General features: G+C 38.8%; 1 long non-coding RNA gene across 1 annotated transcript; it reads right to left on the bottom strand.

The window, feature by feature from the left end:
• Nucleotides 1-6,672: 6,672 nt before the first annotated feature.
• LOC140341430 (uncharacterized) lies at nt 6,673-16,656 on the bottom strand. The gene is made up of 3 exons (XR_011922873.1): nt 16,498-16,656; nt 14,432-14,668; nt 6,673-6,975 (listed from the first exon to the last, which is right to left on the bottom strand). It is a non-coding gene; the product is annotated as an uncharacterized lncRNA (long non-coding RNA).
• Nucleotides 16,657-18,885: the final 2,229 nt, after the last annotated feature.

Raw genomic sequence — 18,885 nt, 5'->3', positions numbered from 1 at the left:
GTGGCTCCATGGCTTATGGATTATGAGGAGAAAACCTTTTGCTTTCTCAGAATATTAATAAGATCTGTCCTGGGTCCTGGAGTATGGAGGCTTTGGGGAGCTTTGCATTAAATGAAGCCTCAGGTCCAAGGTAAATGTCTCACCTGTCAGCCAAACGTCCCACCTTCTCTACACACTGTAGGTGGCTCCAAGGTTTATGGTTCAAGAGCCTTCTATGAATCTTAATTTCTAGGTCCTTATGCTAGGTTCCTGAGCCCAAAGGCTTTATGGAGCTTTGGGTCAAATAAATCCTCTAGTCGAAAGTCCATGTCTTACCTGGTAGCCAGGTCTCATTATTAGTATCAGCTGTCTGCAGACCTTTATATATCTTGGTTGGTTGATGCTCTCAGAGGCTCAGTTTATGTGCACAATGCACAGCCACAAACCAATATGTACAATTGCTCATTGCCTGTACTACTCTTGGTAAATAACAGGCCATGAGCTTACAGTTCCTTGTTTTCTAACAACAGAACTGACAATAAGTGAATGTACATGTGTCTGAACCAACCAAAGGTGTATATGAGCAAGACATCTAAAAAACAGAATTTTTTTTTAATATTAATAAATGCAGTTTTTTTCTATTTCAGTCCCTCTCCCTATTAGCATTTCCACCATTCCCTGCTATCAGTATATAGATATATAGTACTTGTTCCAGATTTTTAAATTTAGGATTTTTATTATTTAAAAAATGATCATTGTTTTTTAAACCTTTTTAAAGTTATAATTTTGTCATTATTGTCATTATTTTGCATTATGCATTGCCTTATTTTAGGTTGCTGAAAGTTATTGAGATTGGTATGATGAGTTGATCACCTGCTTGGTTCAATATTTCAATAATAGCCTGCCATATCCCCACAGTATTGTAGAAATTCAAAATATGCAGAAAGAAAGGGGACTTATTTGGGACTTATTGTTGCAAAGACTTTATATGATTGTATATATGATAGTATATAAATATATATATATATATATATATATATATATATATATATATATAGTCTTTGCAACAATAAGGAAATTCCTTTTATCTACCAGGGATTCATCTCTGTTATCGCCTGTCGGTTTGCACTTACCCTCATCATGAGCTCTTGGTTTGCTTTGAGGCCCTATATATATTTGAATGAAGGTGACAAGATACTGTAATGTATAATATATGCTATAAATAATTGTATGTTTGTTGCTGACTTTATAAAAAGAATATTTGCTGTTTTGAACAACAACAGTTTTTGTATTTTATATTGTATTTATTCAATTCTAGATCTCCCAACGTTATTATCCTGATGAAGCGGCATTGACCGTGAAACGCATCGAGACTCCCTCTAATGTTGTGAGATGCTATACTCTTAGCTGATAAACCGTCTAAAATACTATGGTCCAATCTATGAGCAATATTGATTTTTAGATCGTGCCGTCTTGCATATTAAGACAAATGGCATAATCTTTTATTGGTGTTTTAATATTGCTAAATAAAAGGTTTTTGTTTTTTGTTTTTTTACATGAGGCAAATAAGTCCCCTTTCTTTCTCCATATTTTGAGTGCCTTATTTTAGGTTGTTAATATTATTCCTCCCACCTTGTTACTTTTACTACTTGGTACTATTTTTTCTGTGTATAATAAAGGGACTTGGAGATAAGATACAGCTTTGACCTACTTTCTTCCAAATCAGAAATTCTTCTGAAAATCATTCCTAATAGTCTGATGCATCCTTTTCCATCTTTCCATCTTTCCATCAATCACTTCATCTATTTATCTATCTATCTATATATATATATATATATATATATATATCTCTTTGTGTTTGCAAGATATCTCGTTATTATTTTTCTGATATTAAAATGCCTTTCTGACATGTTTTCTGTTTTTTGACATTGACCCTTCCTTTATTTCTGTGAAATATATTGTAAATGAGAACTTTTACCACCTGATGAGGCCTATTGATCTAATCTTTTTTTAAAGTTTTTTTGCATGAAAGTTTTTTTACATTGTTTTACCACCATGGCGCCATGGGGAAACCCCCAGCCCTGTGGGATACATACGTCCTATATCCCAGGAGGCTGTTGGCTGTTCCTTCTGTATATGCCCAATCTTGGGCAAGCGCAGAAGAGAACAGAAAAAAAGTGCCCATCTCACTTATGCGCAGTACGATTGGCACATTATTAAAAATTTTCTGGAAAGGGCGTCACCCGATCTCGCACTTGAGTTGTGCGTGAGATAAATAAGGAAGAAGAATATGACTGCGCTCAGTGTCCAGTCCGTGAAGCAGAAGGAAGATGGGATGACATGGGACTGACTGGACTAGGATCGTTCAGGGTTCAACAACTTTGTTTTTTTTTACTGAATGTTCCGCTTTAAATATTCATTATCATAAAATTTATAAGCTATGTAATAAATGTAATTAATTCTTCATTAAATGTATTTAACCACTTTAACAGTTTGACTCTTGCTTTGTGACATTTTAGCTTTTTGATAACTTTAAGATCATCTCATGTCTCATCCCTCTAAATCCACTGGTAATGATGTTTTGGCACTTCTTTTTTGTTCAAATAACTTTTTTTTATACTCTTTCTATGATTTCATCTTTCTTCATTAAAATATCTTCTTTTACACCCCTTACGCAGTTGTAAAATGGAATCTTAGGCTTGGCAGTTAACTCCCTGAATTTTTCATGTAGACATTTCAGACTTTAAACATTCTGTCATGTCCTCAATCACTCTATGTTCGATGTTAATCTACTTTTCCTTTGCTTTTCTACACTTATTTTTTAATCATTTCCCATATTATTATTTTCTATCTTTTTGATTTTTTTTCCTTTGACTTTGTTTTTTTCCTTTCTTACAATCATTTAGCTCTCTGCTTTATTACCTCCCTGGCGGTCTAATTATGTCAGTATTTTTATGCCAAAAGTGGTACATTGTTTTGCATGGAAATTTATTTTACATTGTAGACCTTTAACTCGGGCATAACTCACCAAAATATGTCCAATATTTAATTAGTTTAATTTAAATTTGCTTAAATTTAATTTTAAATAGAAAAAACAAAAAAATCTGTAAAACAAGGGTGCATAAAAATACTGAAACCTGTAATATAACTGTACAGTAGCATATATAATATAATATTATATATATAAACTAATGATTACTTTGTATTGGATTCAATACAGTTATTTTGTATCTAATCCAATACAAAATAATTTGATTTTTCTGCTGTGGCTCCCACACACACTGATGTATGCACCAACGTCATGGGAACTCCCAGGGAACATCAATGCAAGAGGACGCGGCCCGAGGATGAGATCCGACTGGCAGGATGCCGGAGGATGCCAATGGGACCAGGTATATGCTATTTATTTGAAGGTAAATAGTTACAAAAGTACATAGAATATCAGGTTAAAAACAGACATAAGCCCATCAAGTTCAACCACAAGGGAAATAAACATATCCCAGATATAAAACCCTATGGACATAGGTAATCCAGAGGAAGGCAAAAAAAACCCTGGTACAATTTGCTCCAACAGAGGAAAATGTCCTTCCTTATTCCATGAAGCAATCGGATGTTCCCTGGATCAACAGTCTATGTTATCTTTAATTTAAAGCAGGGGTCGGCAAACTTTTATGGCCACTAGGCCATTTATGGAGTGGGCGGGAGTACATTAGGCCGGACTCTGAGTCCCGCTCTAAAGGCTCCGCCCACCACCAGGGAACGCCCCCTGAAGTGAAATCCATCTCCTCCACAATGCATACGGAGGAGAGGGATTTACCTTCAGGGAGTGTTCCCTATTTACCGCGGAGGCGGAATATCAATGTAAATAAGGGAGAACCAACAAGGAGGCGGCACCGGAGCTCTGGTAGTTCCTAACGCCCCCTGGCAGATCCGGACGGCAACCTGCGGCTCCGGAGGCGCGGGTTGCTGGCTGGCATTAGGCCGGATCGGCAAGGGGGCGTGAATGAACTACCAGCTAGGCTGTATCTAGCCTAAAGGCCGTAGTTTGCCGACCCCTGCTTTAAAGCCTTAATACCCAGTTATATTCTGTGCTTCTAGATTCTAGAGTAGTTGCTGAATACATGTGTGGCACTGACCCATTGCAATGATTACATTTTTTAACTGACACCTTTAATTTAGGACATCATGAACTACAAGACCATAACATTTGCACTCTTTGTACAGATTCCTGTAAACAGGATAATCTTCCATAGTGTCCTAGACACCAATAACAGTCCTCCCTTAAAACATTTGTCTATTTTTATTTGTTAAAGCATATAATTAATTTTGAAAGCCCTTAATTGAGGTGTTAAAAAATGCACCAAGGTCATATACTTAGGTGTTCCTAAACATCTTGTATTTATCTAACTGAACAGATTGACCAAACCCAAACCGGAAAACTGACCTCAAATAGCCTATTTACATAATGACTCCAGATACATTTAGTTATTATAGTTATGTCATTATAGCAGCCAACAGTTTATTAATCTAAGCTAACCCACATAGCTCGGTGTATGTGAAGCTAGGTATCTTTCCATTCTGCAAGTTGTGTACAAAACTATAACAGAACACCTAAAGTGATGGAACCATAACTGGATGACACTTGGGTTATAGTAATACTGCGCTGCGTCATGTCCACTGCTGCCCATCTAATTCATTAAAATAACGCTGGGTTGTTTTAGTAAAGATCTCTCCTATTAATGGAGCAGAGAAGGCTTCTGTATATAGGGAAGAGCTGCTCATCTGGTCAAGCTTTCTCAAATCAAATCATTGAAGCACATTTGTAAGGCATATTACTGTGTTTTTAAATGGGTCCATTAGTTTCCTCTCTGGGCCCATTTGCATTGTTCCATTGCATTACCACATGTGTATTTATGGGATATAAGTCATGCTTTATTGTGCCTTGGGTAGCCCATTCAATTTAAATGAGTTCCCAGTAATCTGAAATGTTTTTTTAACAGTCCTGTACAAATTTCAGAGTGCACCACAACACAGAGGGCTTGCATCTGTGCATTGTGATGTGCTAGAACACAAGTAGTGCAATCTAGGTGCAAACACCATTGTGCATATTTATATTTATATATATATAAATATATATATATAAGGATAATATGGAATGTGATATGGTAATGTACTTTTTCTGGTGGCTTCACCTTGTTGTCAGAAAAACAGCGAGTCGTCCCAGTGAGTATATGTAATTTCCAGCTGCAACGTAATCATTCCTTATTAACATGTCTACCATCTAAACCTTAACATACCCACAATCCACATATAAACAGTATTGTGGCCACGTGACACATGATTGTGCAGCTCCTACAAGAATCCCCCTAATTTTATACTTTTTCAGGTATGTACAGTGGATTCAAAAAGTTTTCAGACCCCCTTTTTAATTTTTTTATTTTTGCTATATTGCAGCCAGATGCTACAATCATTTAAATTGATAATTATTCAGACCCTTTACTTAGTACTTAGTTGAAGCACCTTTGGCAGCAATTACACCCTCAAGTCATTTTAGATATATGAGCCTGATTTAATAAAGCTCTCCAAGGCTGGAGAGGTTACATTTTCATTAGTGAAGCTGGGGGATCCAGCAAACCTGGAACATCATTTGCCATTTGTTAGCAAATGATTTCAATCCTGGACCAGATCCATTCCAGGTTTTCTGGATGACCCAGCTTCACTGATGAAAGTGTTTCCTCTCCAGCCTTGGAGAGCTTTATAAAATCAGGTCCAATGCAACAAGTTTTTCTCAACTGGATCGGGGAATTTCTGCCATTGTTCTTTGCAAATCCTCAAACTCAGTAAGATTGGATGGGGACCATCAGTGGACAGTCACTGTGTCATAAACCACAGATTAGTAGAGGGCTGCAGGAATGGTTGTCCTTCTGGAACCTAGTCCTATCCACACACAGGATCTCTGGAGCTCATTCAGAGTAACCATTGGGTTCTTGGTCATCTCTCTCACTAAGCCCCTTCTCCCTCCATTGCTCAGTTTGGCCAGGCAACCAGCTCTTGAAGAGTCTTGGTTTTGCTAAACTTATTACATTTGAGAATTCTGGAGGTCAATGTGCTCTTGGAAACTTCTTCAATGCAGAAGAATTTTTTGTAGCCTTCCTCAGACTAGTGCATCAATTCTGTCCCTGATTTCTGAAAGAAGTTTCTTTGACCTCATGGCTTGGTTTTGCTCTGATATGCATTGTCAGCTATGAAGCCTTCTATAAAGAAGTGTGCCCCTTTCCAAATCACGTCCAGTTATATTCATTTACCACACATGGACTCTAATCAAGGTGCGGAAACATCTCAGCAGCAATCAAGAGAAACAGGAGTCTGAATTAAACTTCAAGTGCTGTTGCAAAAGGTCTCAATACTTATGTAAATGTGATATTTCATTTTTTTTCTTTTTAATGAATGTACAAAATTGTCTAAAACTCGATTTTTACTTTGTGATTATGGGGCACTAAATGTCGAATAAATAGAAAAAAAGGATATAAATGATTGTAGTATCAGACTGCAACATAACAATATTGAAAAATGTAAAGTGGTCTGAATACTTTCTGAAGCCACTGTATAAATAAAAAAAGTGAGCGCAATGTATTTTACGTAGTTTGAATATTTGCAACAAGGCTCATCAATATAACAAGAATGTGTTTTTGAACCTGTTCTTTATTTTGAATGCAGAAGGCTAATAGGAATATACACAGTGGGTTTTAAATGTCCGAGTCCATGTGTATGTATAAAATAATTATTAAACTTTTTTTGCCTGGGTGATGTTATTGTTGGGAACACAAAAGCGGTAAAGGCATAATATTCTTCACATCTGCATTGAAGGCCACTGCGAGTGATCTGCAGAAGGGAACAGCTGAAGAATGGCTCCTTTGCTTTTCTCATCCCTAATGATAAAGCTCCCTGGTGACCTTTGAACTCCGAGTAGGCGGCAAGCACTCCCTGAGGAGAAATCTGAATGAAAAAAAAGAGAGGGGGGTCAGATGATGCGAAAATCATTTCAATGAAGGGCTGAGAAAAGCCTGAAAAGAAAAACATTATGGTCGGGTTCCATAGTTACTCCAAGGTTCGGCCTGTCGCTCAAAACCACGCGATTAGCCCCGTTGAATAAAAGTTTTCATCCCGGAAGGAATGAATCAAGCCTGCTTTAAGAAATGGACTATACAAAACTATCTTAAGGACTATGGTGAGGGCACCTATTCAAGTGGCGTTGATTGTGTGACCATCAATCCTTGCATGCCAAGGAAGTTACCATGGAGCGCATGGCGAAACTCATTACAAATAACGTGGCTGGCAACATTTAAGACATTTTCTTACAGTAAGAAAAAAGGCAATTTGAGTGTTGCCTGCTGTGACAACACATGTGCTGCCATGTGCGGTGAGATATTTTACCAGTTACGGGTGAACGAGACAACATGCACATTTTTTTTGGAAGAAAGAAGGATATTGGACAATACATTGACATTTTAGAATCTCTCGGGTTTTGTTGATATATGTGGCCCCATTCTGCAGATTTCCCCTCATTTCCCGTCCTTTAAACTTCTTCTAACCCTTCCCTGCACTGTTTAAACCTAGTAAAAGTTAAGACGGGAGTTCAGCTTTGAATTAACCTAAAAATAAAGACATCACGTAGAAGCTGCCTTTTTTATAGCCTTTATTACTGACATTTTTATATTAAATTTAATGTGGAGGTGAAGATTAACAGCTAAATTCACAGATGAAACATGGATGTGTTTTTTGCCAAGAAACTTGTAATATTTTTTTTTCTAAATTTCTAATCATGGCATGCTGACGACACTTTTCTTTGTTGCTGGTAAAGCATTATTAATTGGTCAAGGGTTACCACAGCTTGTGGTTGGATGGTGAAGGTGCAGGGACATATTGGTGAAGTCAGTCTTGGAATGTCTTCACTAATCAGTCATCAGTGAATGGACTGAATCAAATCCGTTCTTTAGTGAAAGGTCTCTTAGCCCCGTATGGCTGCCTTAGCCAGGGTTGAAGACTCTTTTTCCATCCCCCATGGAAAACAGCTGGGTGACTGGCCAGTCCTCGAACCTTGGTGCTTTTCCATAGGAGGAATCAGAGTGGGCTTCATACCTGGAAGTTCAATGTGCTCCCTGTGGGTAGGGCTTAACGGGCTGGGCATCTACCAATTTTCCATTAACTAAGGGTTTCATGGAAGAACTTTTTTGGGGTTAATCTTAGAACCAGCCAGGGTCAATGCTACAAAGAATGGCATTCACAGTACACCCTTTTTGCAGCACTGAGAACCTCCACACCAACTTTGTGTTAGGTAGGACCGTCACTGCGGCACACTTCTTGGAGGTGGGTAATTACACCAACCTAGACTCACAGTAGAATGCTGCAGAAAATAGCATTCATTGCACTACATCAGCACTCTTTTTCAGCATTGAGAACCCCCCACTTCCATTTTTGTGTTAGCCTATGTTGTCATGAACACACGCCTTGGAGGTGGGTCATCACTGGGAAGTATAGCATTCATTGCACTGATTCAGCACCTTTTTTAGCTTTGAGGGCCTCCCACCATATTATTACACAGTATTTATATAGCGCCATCATATTACGCAGCGCTGTACAAAGTCCATAGTTGTGTCACTAACTGTCCTTCAAAGGAGCTCACAATCTAATGTCCCCACCTCATAGTCATATGTCATTAATGTAGTCTAAGGTCAATTTTTGGGGGGAAGCCAATAACCTCACTGCATGTTTTTGGGATGTGGGAGGAAACCAGAGTACCCGGAGGAAACCCACGCAAACAGGGACCCAGCACTGCAAAGACTGGAGTGCTAACCACTGAGCCACCATGCTGCTGAGAGAATGACGTATTATGGCCACCTAAAAGAGATCTAGGAATAAGCTACGTATATAAAACCTTTTTATAAAATGGAAGAAGGACAGGGTAGCCTGCGTAAATACTGAATCTGGTCTTTATGAAATGTGACAGGTAATTCTCATACATACTGACAATTTTAATTAATCAGCTTCCAAGGCACAAGACGAATGAACAGTATGGTACCAACCAAGCTCAGGTCATTGACTTTCCATTTAGCATTGCTGGCTGACTCAGAAGATGTGCTTTACAAGGATTTCCTCTCTGTCCATAAAGGTCTGTGTACTCATTATGAATAAAGACTTCAGCATTCTTGACATGTAGGTTGTGTCAAGCCTCAGGACAGGATGTAAGCATTGTTTGTGAGGCTGCAGCCTCCATCATATGCACGGATCACTGCTAATTTCCCTGTTCTGCCCTTTTATGTCTTTTGCTGCTTCTTTCCGTTTTCATTGCAGACGATTGCTATCAGGAGGTTGAAGTTATTTTAAATGAAGCATGTGTTTTAAACCTTACCTGCATCTGTATTCTATAAATACATTGTTTACCTGTTAATTTCTTCTTTTTAGGGGGACACTGTGAGCATTAAGAAATGGGAACAAGTATATATGTAAACCCAATTACTAACTTATATTAATTATGGTTTAAAAGTTATTTTCAATATTAAGTCTGCAGCTTCTTTTAAAATAATACCAGGTGATCCAGTCATGATGTTCGTTGTATGGAGACAATGTCCCTTTTTCCCAATGTCCTTCTGCATGTGCCATCCTATCACACAGGTTACAAATGGACACTACAATTACCTACAGTGCAAAAATACAACATGTCCAATATTTTTCAGATTATTATTATTATTAATAATAATAATAATAATAAAAACAGGATTTATATAGCGCCAACATATTACGCAGCACTGTACATTAAAAAGGGGTTGCAAATGACAAACAAATACAGACAGTGAAATTGGAGGAGAGGACGCTGCCTCGAAGAGCTTACAATCCCTTTTTCCCAATGTCCTTCTGCATGTGCCAGCCTATCACACAGGTTACAAATAGCCACTACAATTACCTAAGGTGCAAAAATACAACAAGTCCATTATTTTTCAGATTAATATTATTATTATTATTATTAAAATTAATAATAAACAGGATTTATATAGTGCCAACATATTACGCAGCGCTGTACATTAAATAGGGGTTGCAAATGACAAACAAGATATCCAACAGAAGGAGTGCTGGCCAAGCTACACAATCACACCAATTCAGCACATTGATTTTCACATTAGACCATAGGACATCAAAAATTGCTTTGTTCTTGTATTTTTAATACGTGGGGTAACATATTCCAACACTCATGGGGTCCACAAACAAACGAAAAAGGACACATATTCACCTAAAGAAGAGTCAGCATAGTCTAGAGAGGCAGCAATAGGACTATAAACATCTTGATCAGCCAGGTAAATATTTGAGAGAATTTTTGGTAAACTGGTCACAGGATGTTATGCACTTGCTAGACCAGAAATTCTTGGAGCTTCACTAATGATCATAATAAAAGGGTGTGGGGATATGACCTAGGTTCTTTTAGCTGTCATACCATATAAACATCTTTGAAATATGCAAATGCATACATTGTAACCCATTTATGTCTGCCACTGGTCTGTCAACTGCTAAAGAGAACCAGTCTGTTGCCAATATTCACTCTGAATTTCATGTTTTCCATGAACTGGTGACATGATGGTCACACGTGGTGTGTGAGCTGCTCTGACGTGGCAAGATATTCAACAGAAGGAGTGCTGGCCAATCTACAAAATCAGAGTAGGTCCAGTTCTACGGAAAGAGAAACACTTGACAACAGACCAAGTCCCTAACCTTGTGCACACTGTTTCTTGGCGTTCCAATATTATATCATCTAAAGTAGTATTTCTCATCCAGGGTTCCATCCTAACGTTCTTCCAGAGGCTGATAGGGGTTCCTCGAGTAATCAGCAATCGACACCAATGATCTTTTTGGCTATCTGTGAGGATGACATTCTTCCCAATGACCGTCAATGTAAAAGGCATTTTGCCCACTGACCACCACACTAATATTCCATGAGCTGTGGATATAGTAAATATAAAAGGGGTTCCCTGAAGACATGAAGTTTTTTGCAAGGGTTCCCCCATGTAAAAAGGTCAAGAAAGGCTGTTGTAAAGTTTACTTTTTCCTTAAGAGGTCTCTATAAATATATTCAGCCAACTTTTACCCAACAGTTTAACTGGAAAAGTGTATAAATCGTAAGTAAAACTTAGTTTATGCATTTTCTAAATAAATCCAATTTTGGATAAAGATTGGGGAAATCTTGGGTACAAATATTTAAAATCAGACCTACAAATTATTTTTCCCTGTATTCCAAGTATTTCTCCCGTCTAATGGGATGGTTGGACTTCTTACCGTAGTGATGGACCTTCGGAGAGGTGGACTTTGCTTGTTTGAGCTCCTCCAAGTTTTGAGCGCCCAAAATGTACCTGGAAGCATCTGCAGAGTTTGGAGTTTAGCAAGATATTTCCTAAATGACTGACTACTAATAAATCAAATCTAGTACCCAACACATATATGTGAGTCAATGCTTAAATTTAGCCATGTTTATAAATAAATCTAACAAAAAAAGCATAGAAAGTCAAGACATTGCTGTTTACCTCCAGACATTCACAGTATATATATTTATATACTTATAATTTCAGAAGGTTTATGAATTCCAGCTGTTTTATTTTGCATTGTTTGATGGCAGACCCTGACGCAAGTGCTTACCATTGGAAGTGCCAATTAGATTTCTACAATTTTTTTACAAATAAGCAAAATTTGTTACAAAGGAACACACGGCTAAGGCATAACATCTATTATACTGAAGATAGGAACAGGTTAAAAAGGTGGCCTGACAGTTAGTTTCCTAAGGTGACTATCACTGCTGCATCTGGTCTTTCTGGTTTAACCAGAGTTTCTTACTATGCCCTGTGCTTGTTGCTGAATCTTAAAGAGGAACCATCAGCGGAGAAGACTTTATATGCTGTGCAAACCAAGTAAACCTGATATTTACCTTAACCTAATTAGTACATAATGGGGACAATTTACTAATGGAATTTAGACTGTTCACTTACCAAGGTGTAATATCACCTTACAATAGATATTTCACTTAGCTTAGTGAATGAGCTGAAGCTCTGTGATTTCAATCATTCAATCGTGCAAGGAAAAATGTTGTGATTTTAGATTTTGTTACACAAAATTGAGTATTTTTTGCAAGATGAACAATTTAATAAATCTAACAATCTATTATAACATTCAGCTAGCTACGTGAATTATCCCTTGCAAGGTGATACCTTGGTACCTTGGTATGTAAGCATTATAAAAGATAAGTGATCAGTCCAGATTTCTTCGGTAAATCACCCCTAATTTCTATTATATTATTGGTAATAGATACATTGTGGGTTATAGGTAAATTATATTCTATGTTTCAGAACCAAATTTGTAGATGTGTACATTGCTCTCTTATGGCACGGTAATAACCGCATAGCCATAAGATACTTTACTATTCCAGCTCTCCTCTGCCATCCCCCACCATCCCAACTGTCTGATGGAGCCTTTAGAAAAATCTCCTGCTAAACATGGACCATGTGTAGGCATTCCTCCGCATCCCACAATTTAGCCCTTGGTAGCAATTCAGCAAACCAAAGAAATGGGGGGGAGGCAACTCAACCCTGTGAAAGTATTGACAATCAAATAATTGCCATCATTTTAGGAATTTTGGATGAACTATGGTGGCACATCAAGGCATGGAGGGGGTGCAAGGTTAAGAGCGGTCTCCTTTCATTGTATGTCTGAAATTGTGCCTAGAGTGAGCAAAGAATAAGCTTACTTTCAAAAAACATTAAATACAAAAAAAAAAAACTATTTGTAAGGGGTTTGAAAGCTTTTGTTTTGCTGATCAAAACAACAGACTCCAAGGGGTCTTTTTATAGTGGGTCAACCATCCATTCAGCCGTGATTTAAACGTTTTTTCATTTGGATGCAATCTTTTCCCTATGCTGGGTATGTTGGAATACCCTTGGCTGGGAATGATTTAACTCACAAGAATTAGGTCATTCCCATCTGGCCAATTAAGATGGTTGAAGATCTTGAACCCAGATGAGGACCAGGTGAGGTTGGCACTGGTTGTGATGGAGTAAAGACAGGTAGTTATACATGAAAAATACAATCAAGGAAGTAAGTTTATTTTATTTTAGAAGGGGCATTGTCTGTTCATTCTGCAGTAATGGACGTACCTGGTCACAATTAGTTTTTTCACTTCATTCCAACTTTCAGTTACAGTGCAACTCCACCTTGGATGTGTTTTGAACGTTAAAGCGGACCTGAATGCAAATTTTTACTTTACATACAAGGGTAGACAACTCTTTTATATAAAGTAAAAATATTGTTCCTTTTTTTAAACTGCAACTCTGCAGCGATCAAGACTGAATGAGAGTGCAGACAATCCCGGGAAACCTTCATCACGCATCCCGGGGGGCCCTTGGCTGCTCCTTCTGTGCATTCCTAATCTCGGGCATGAGCAGAAGGGGCATTTTCATTCACTGTAAGAATGAGCAGTGAGATCAGAACCCTTTTTTTCCCTTTTACGGCAGGCTACGTCTCCCGATCTCACGCCTGCACAGCGCAAGATCGGGCGACTTAGCCAGAAGAAGGATGAAGAAGAAGACTGACCATCGATCATTCTCCAGCTCGATCGACAGATCTGCGGAATTAAATGTGATTTTTTTTATTTTTCAGTTTAGTTCGGCTTTAACTGATAATATTTTGCAATTCCAAAATTTGTGCGGATATACACACCTGAACAACATTGGCAACCACTAATTGGAACGGCCTATGACAACCACCAGCCTTGGGGATTGCTGCTCTCTGTGAACATTAGCAACATGCTTGTAGCCAAGTATTGCATTGCAAAGCAAATTCTCCTATTACTAACCATGTAATGCAGACTACCAAGGCTGGATTCTGGTGAACACCATTTTTTATGGCAATGCAAAGTTAAAAATGGTATTTAAAAATGATCATGTTTGGAAAATATCGAACGATACAAATCAATAGTAATAAAAGTTACTCTGACATCAGTTTTAAGCTTTTCTACAGAACACACATTCCCTGCAAGTGCTGCAGTTCCTGAGGACATGGAAGTAGTGGGTGCAAAGGATAATTATTCCCTGGGGCATTTGGAAACGACATTCATTATGTGAAGTGCACGGAAAGTGCACTTGTGGAAGTGGAAGTGGAAAGTGACGGAAAACCATTTGCATAAAACACTATAGATTTATTTTACTTTTATTCAAATTTTTGTACAATTTCTCAGATTTATTCAGAGGGAAAGCAGAGAAAATTACCACTGTTATTATACAAATACATATATATATATATTTGACTGTCTTTTGTTTTATGTAAACATTTCATGATACATAGATAGAAGCTGCCACTCAAGCTGAATGCCAAGAAATTTTGTAAATAAATAGATGAAATACAGAAATAAGAGGTGCTTTACCTTTCAAATGTTTTGCATTTCTGTTTTTCCAGTCCTGAGATTTAAACAGCTTTGCCATAGAAGGATTGGACTTTGACTCCTTGATCTGTCTCAGATGCAGTTTCTCTTTCATTTTCAGGCCTCCTATACACCCTTTACACCAGTACAATGAGATTCGGCAACATGATGAGCTCATCTCTCTATCACTTGGCTCTCTCCTTCTCTCAGCTCCTTCCTTCTTCCCCTCTCTGATCTCTGCTGTAAAAATGCATCAAAAGGCTGATACTAAGTCATATTCAGGTACTTAATCTGCTTGCATTACCAGTGTATTTTGAAATGCAGAGCTGCTATATTTGTATTCATGTATTTATTTATTTGCATCTCTTGTTACTGCCTGCAGTTCATTTTTAATAAGGCTAAAAAACCTAAATTGTAAAAGTCAAATAAAACTTTAAATTATGCCGATCATGTTGTCCATGCATCAATTTGAATGATTATCTTATTTAATCAGAAGTATGATCTCCAATGCATGCTTCAAATATAACTAACATATAAAAACATATAAAAATAGTGTTGTTGTCTATTGCAGAATACCAGCAAGTCCATTCATTCCAGCAAGGAGTATGACCCGGGCTGTCTTTGGTGCAGCTAATCATTATCATTTGACCCCAGATTTCGAACCAGGGTACCCACCTGCCATCTACATATTAATGTTTCATTTTAGTTTCTAATAGTCCTTGGGAAATTTTGGAAGTGATGGGTTAACTTTAATTTTGTGCTCTACAAGCAGTGAAAGCACATGGAGGAGAGCCAGACATCTCACTTTACATTGTCCGAGCCAACTGGTAATGATCTTGAATGCATCTTACATAATACACATAACCGTTGTCCCTTTTTTCTCTCTTCAGGTGATTTTGCAAAAGGCCAAATCCTTTCTTTATCTCTAATTGTGACTTTTTGTACTTGGATGATCAATCGGTCACACATAGAACTGATGCACCCACAAGTTGGCCTAAAACATATGGAGGTTCAAACTACAAACTTTCGGTTATATACAGCCCTTTGTATAAGCAGTGAATCTGACATTTACCAAATATTGTTTACAGAATAAGAGAGCAGAACCCAGATTTGAAACAGCAAATTGGAAGACGTCATAGTTTAACTGACTAGCTGGTAAACTCCAAGCCCGTGGTGCTCTGGTGCAGGGGTTTAGCTACGACCAATGAAACTTTGAGGTCTTCCAATTTCTGGGTTCTATCAGAATTCATCATTGTTTGGTAGAGAATCAGTTATGGCCACTGAAAACACAGGCACCTGAAAGATTCTCTATCAGGGAATGTTTAGTCAATGTCAGATTCACTGCTTTATAAATAGCTCCCATTGGTATTAGGTCCCTTTCATAGATATATATATTTTACAGTGTAAGGTCATTTTTTGAGCAAGCCAATTAACCTACCTACATGTTTTTTGGGATGTAGGAGAAAACTGGAGTGTCCAGAGGAAACCCATGGGAAGAATACAAACTCCAATCAGACAGTGTCCTCGCTGAGATTCAAACCTAGGACCCTAGAGCTTCAAAGACCACTGAGCCACCATGCCACCCCCATAGTGTAGGTGATATGCAGCACACTATAGGGCCACTGGGTGTATATTTCTTGAAGTCAACAATTAAACCTCTTAAAATGTTAATACTAAAGTTTGGCATTTTTTGTTAGGTTCTCAAATCATCAGATTAGAAACAGAAGGGTACAGGGGGTCCAGTGGAGCAACAATCCAGGTGAGCTATGTATCTTGTATGCATTTCAAAGTTTATTATCCTATGAACTTTACTTTTAAAGTGTAACTATACTCTTTTTTTAAGGAATTGTTCCGCTCTGGGAAGAATTGTTGTAGACTCAATTCACATAGAGCAGCTAGAGGACAACCACTCCACCACCCTATTATTCCCAGTGCAAGTGTTTACCCATCTCCAGTTTGCCCTGGGGCAAACACTTATATATTATGTAAAGGAGAAACACTGAGCCAACTACATGAGCAAAAATGTCCTTATACAAGAAAGACAAGTATAAACTTTTAGAAAAAATTACCTGGCTGCAGTTATGCAATAAAGCCTGGTCACCTACTTCCTCCAACCGGTGATTGGTTAGTAAAGGTGTAGCAAACGGTAAATGAGGTCACCTTTCTGCATTCTCATCCTATCAACATGTAGCTTGGCACAGCAGCACACCTGATTGGTGCTACCTCTCACCTCTGCTGAGCAAGGAAAAAATGAAAGAAGAAATTAACCAATGTTTATTTTAATGTTTTACTCAGTAGATTCTGCTACTCCTGAAATGAGAATAAAATATTCTGTTTTCCCATAAGGCCCAAGTTACCTCATGATAAATGTCTAGATTGTTCTGTCCTTATAAAGGCAATTGTTTAGAGCTCCATGCATCAGCCAGAACCATCAAGAATCATCCTCCAAATACCTCTCGCAGCACTCATTATGTACGTGCATGTCATGAAGCACAGGCTGTACAAAGAAGAGGAATGTTGTTTTTTTGACAAGTCTTTTTTATTCAGTTAAACCATGTCTAAAGCTGACGGAATGACATGCTACTGACTTTTGTGACTTTTGAGCTACAGCAGGTTTGTCAAGATTTTGAGAAAGCTCCTATTGCTCAGGGCTGTAAAACAAGAGCCTTGTGCCAATATAAGACTGAGCAGAGTGACAACACAGACACCACTCATTTCATGTTACCTGTAATTAAAGGCTTAGTCCTTCCAAAAAGCAAACTTTTAGCTGGGGGTCTGATGGGCTGAATCAGCTTCAGAATTCGATACCCTAAAAAGCACATATCCCTAATAAGTCATAGTGAATCTGACCACTTAGGAATTTTGGGTGTTCCAAAAAAAAAAAAAGTTCATTGTTAGGGGTTTACATACAATTTCAATTTAAGTATCGCTTTTGAGTTCAGTGGGAATGGTGACTTTTTGCAGAAACCTGACAATATTTTCTAAAACTGCAGGAAACTGAAGACACAATTTTGCTATAGCATAGTCCCAAAGGGAGACACTGAAACAGATGCTGATGTATGTTAGACATTTGTAAACACAACTAAGATGTATATGAGCGTGCCATCTTAGTCCATGGTGACCCTGGATGATGCCTAAGCAAATATGTCCCAATCCTTTTGGAGAGAAAAGCAGAATAATGTTACCAGAGGAGTACCAGGATCTCCGTAGAAGCTTATAAATACTTTTATGTATATACTTATGTTATGTTACACTTTTACATTACCTAGTGTGCATGTGCGTGAACCTAAAATGAAAACATACACTGTCTGGCCAAAATGTCCCCCAGGGTGCTTGTGGGGGCAGTGTTGTGATCTGGTGAGCCTGTGGGGGCAGTATTATGATCTGGTGAGCCTGTGGGGGCAGTATTATGATCTGGGGAGCCTGTGGGAGCAGTATTATGATCTGGGGAGCCTGTAGGGGCAATGTTATTATCTGGGGTGCCTTGGGGGGGCAATGTTATGATCTGGGGTGCCTGTGGGAGCAGTGTTATGATCTGGGGAGCCTGTAGGGGCAATGGTATGATCTGGGGTGCCTGTGGGGGCAATGTTATGATCTAGGGAGCCTGTGGGGGCAGTGTTATGATCTGGGAGCCTGTGGAGGCAATGTGCATGTGGGGGCAATGTTATGATCTGGGGAGCCTGTGGGGGCAGTGTGCCTGTGGGGGCGATGTTATGGTCTGGGGAGCCTGTGGAGGCAATGTTATGATCTGGGTCGCCTGTGGGGGCAGTGTTAGAATCTGGAGCAGCGGTAAACAACCAGTGGTCCATAAGAAAGTTTTGGTGGTCCACAGCTTTGGCCGGTGCGACCCCCAGCAGAGTCAGGAGCAGGACGCCGATTTTGGACCGACGGATCACTAAATTTACCGGCTCCAGACTGCGCATGCACGGAGAGCATGCTTCCCCTTTAGTGATGTCATGATGCCAGAACCCGTCCACTCTCCCATCGCAGGCACAGACCTTACGATCCATACAGGGGACATGGTCCACAGCTCTGGCCCCACTCGGGGTGCACCAGCCAGAGCCGCGGACCACCGGTTGGCAACCGCTGATCTAGGTTGCCTCTGTGGGCAGTGTTTTGATCTGCGATGTCTTCGAGTCAGTGTTTTGATCTGGGATGCCCGTGGGGTCAGCGTTTTGATCTGGGATGCAGTGTTTTTCATAATAAATACTCTTTATTGATGGCTCGAGCATATTGCAGAATGTCATCAGGGATGATGAGACATCATTTTCACACATGGATTGACCACCACAGAGTCCAGACCATTACCCCATTGAGAATCTTTAGAATATGTTGGAGAAGACTTTAATGCAACCCTGGAAGGAAATAAATATTATAACATTGCAAAAATATACCGAAATGGTACCATGGTGAATGCATGGAGTAATTAAAGCTAAAGGCAGGCCATTAAAATATTA

This window comes from Pyxicephalus adspersus, chromosome 11 (assembly GCF_032062135.1).
Source record: "Pyxicephalus adspersus chromosome 11, UCB_Pads_2.0, whole genome shotgun sequence".
Taxonomy (NCBI): Eukaryota; Metazoa; Chordata; class Amphibia; order Anura; family Pyxicephalidae; genus Pyxicephalus; species Pyxicephalus adspersus.
Note: the sequence above shows the minus strand (reverse complement) of the source record. Positions and strands in the feature narration are given on the sequence as shown.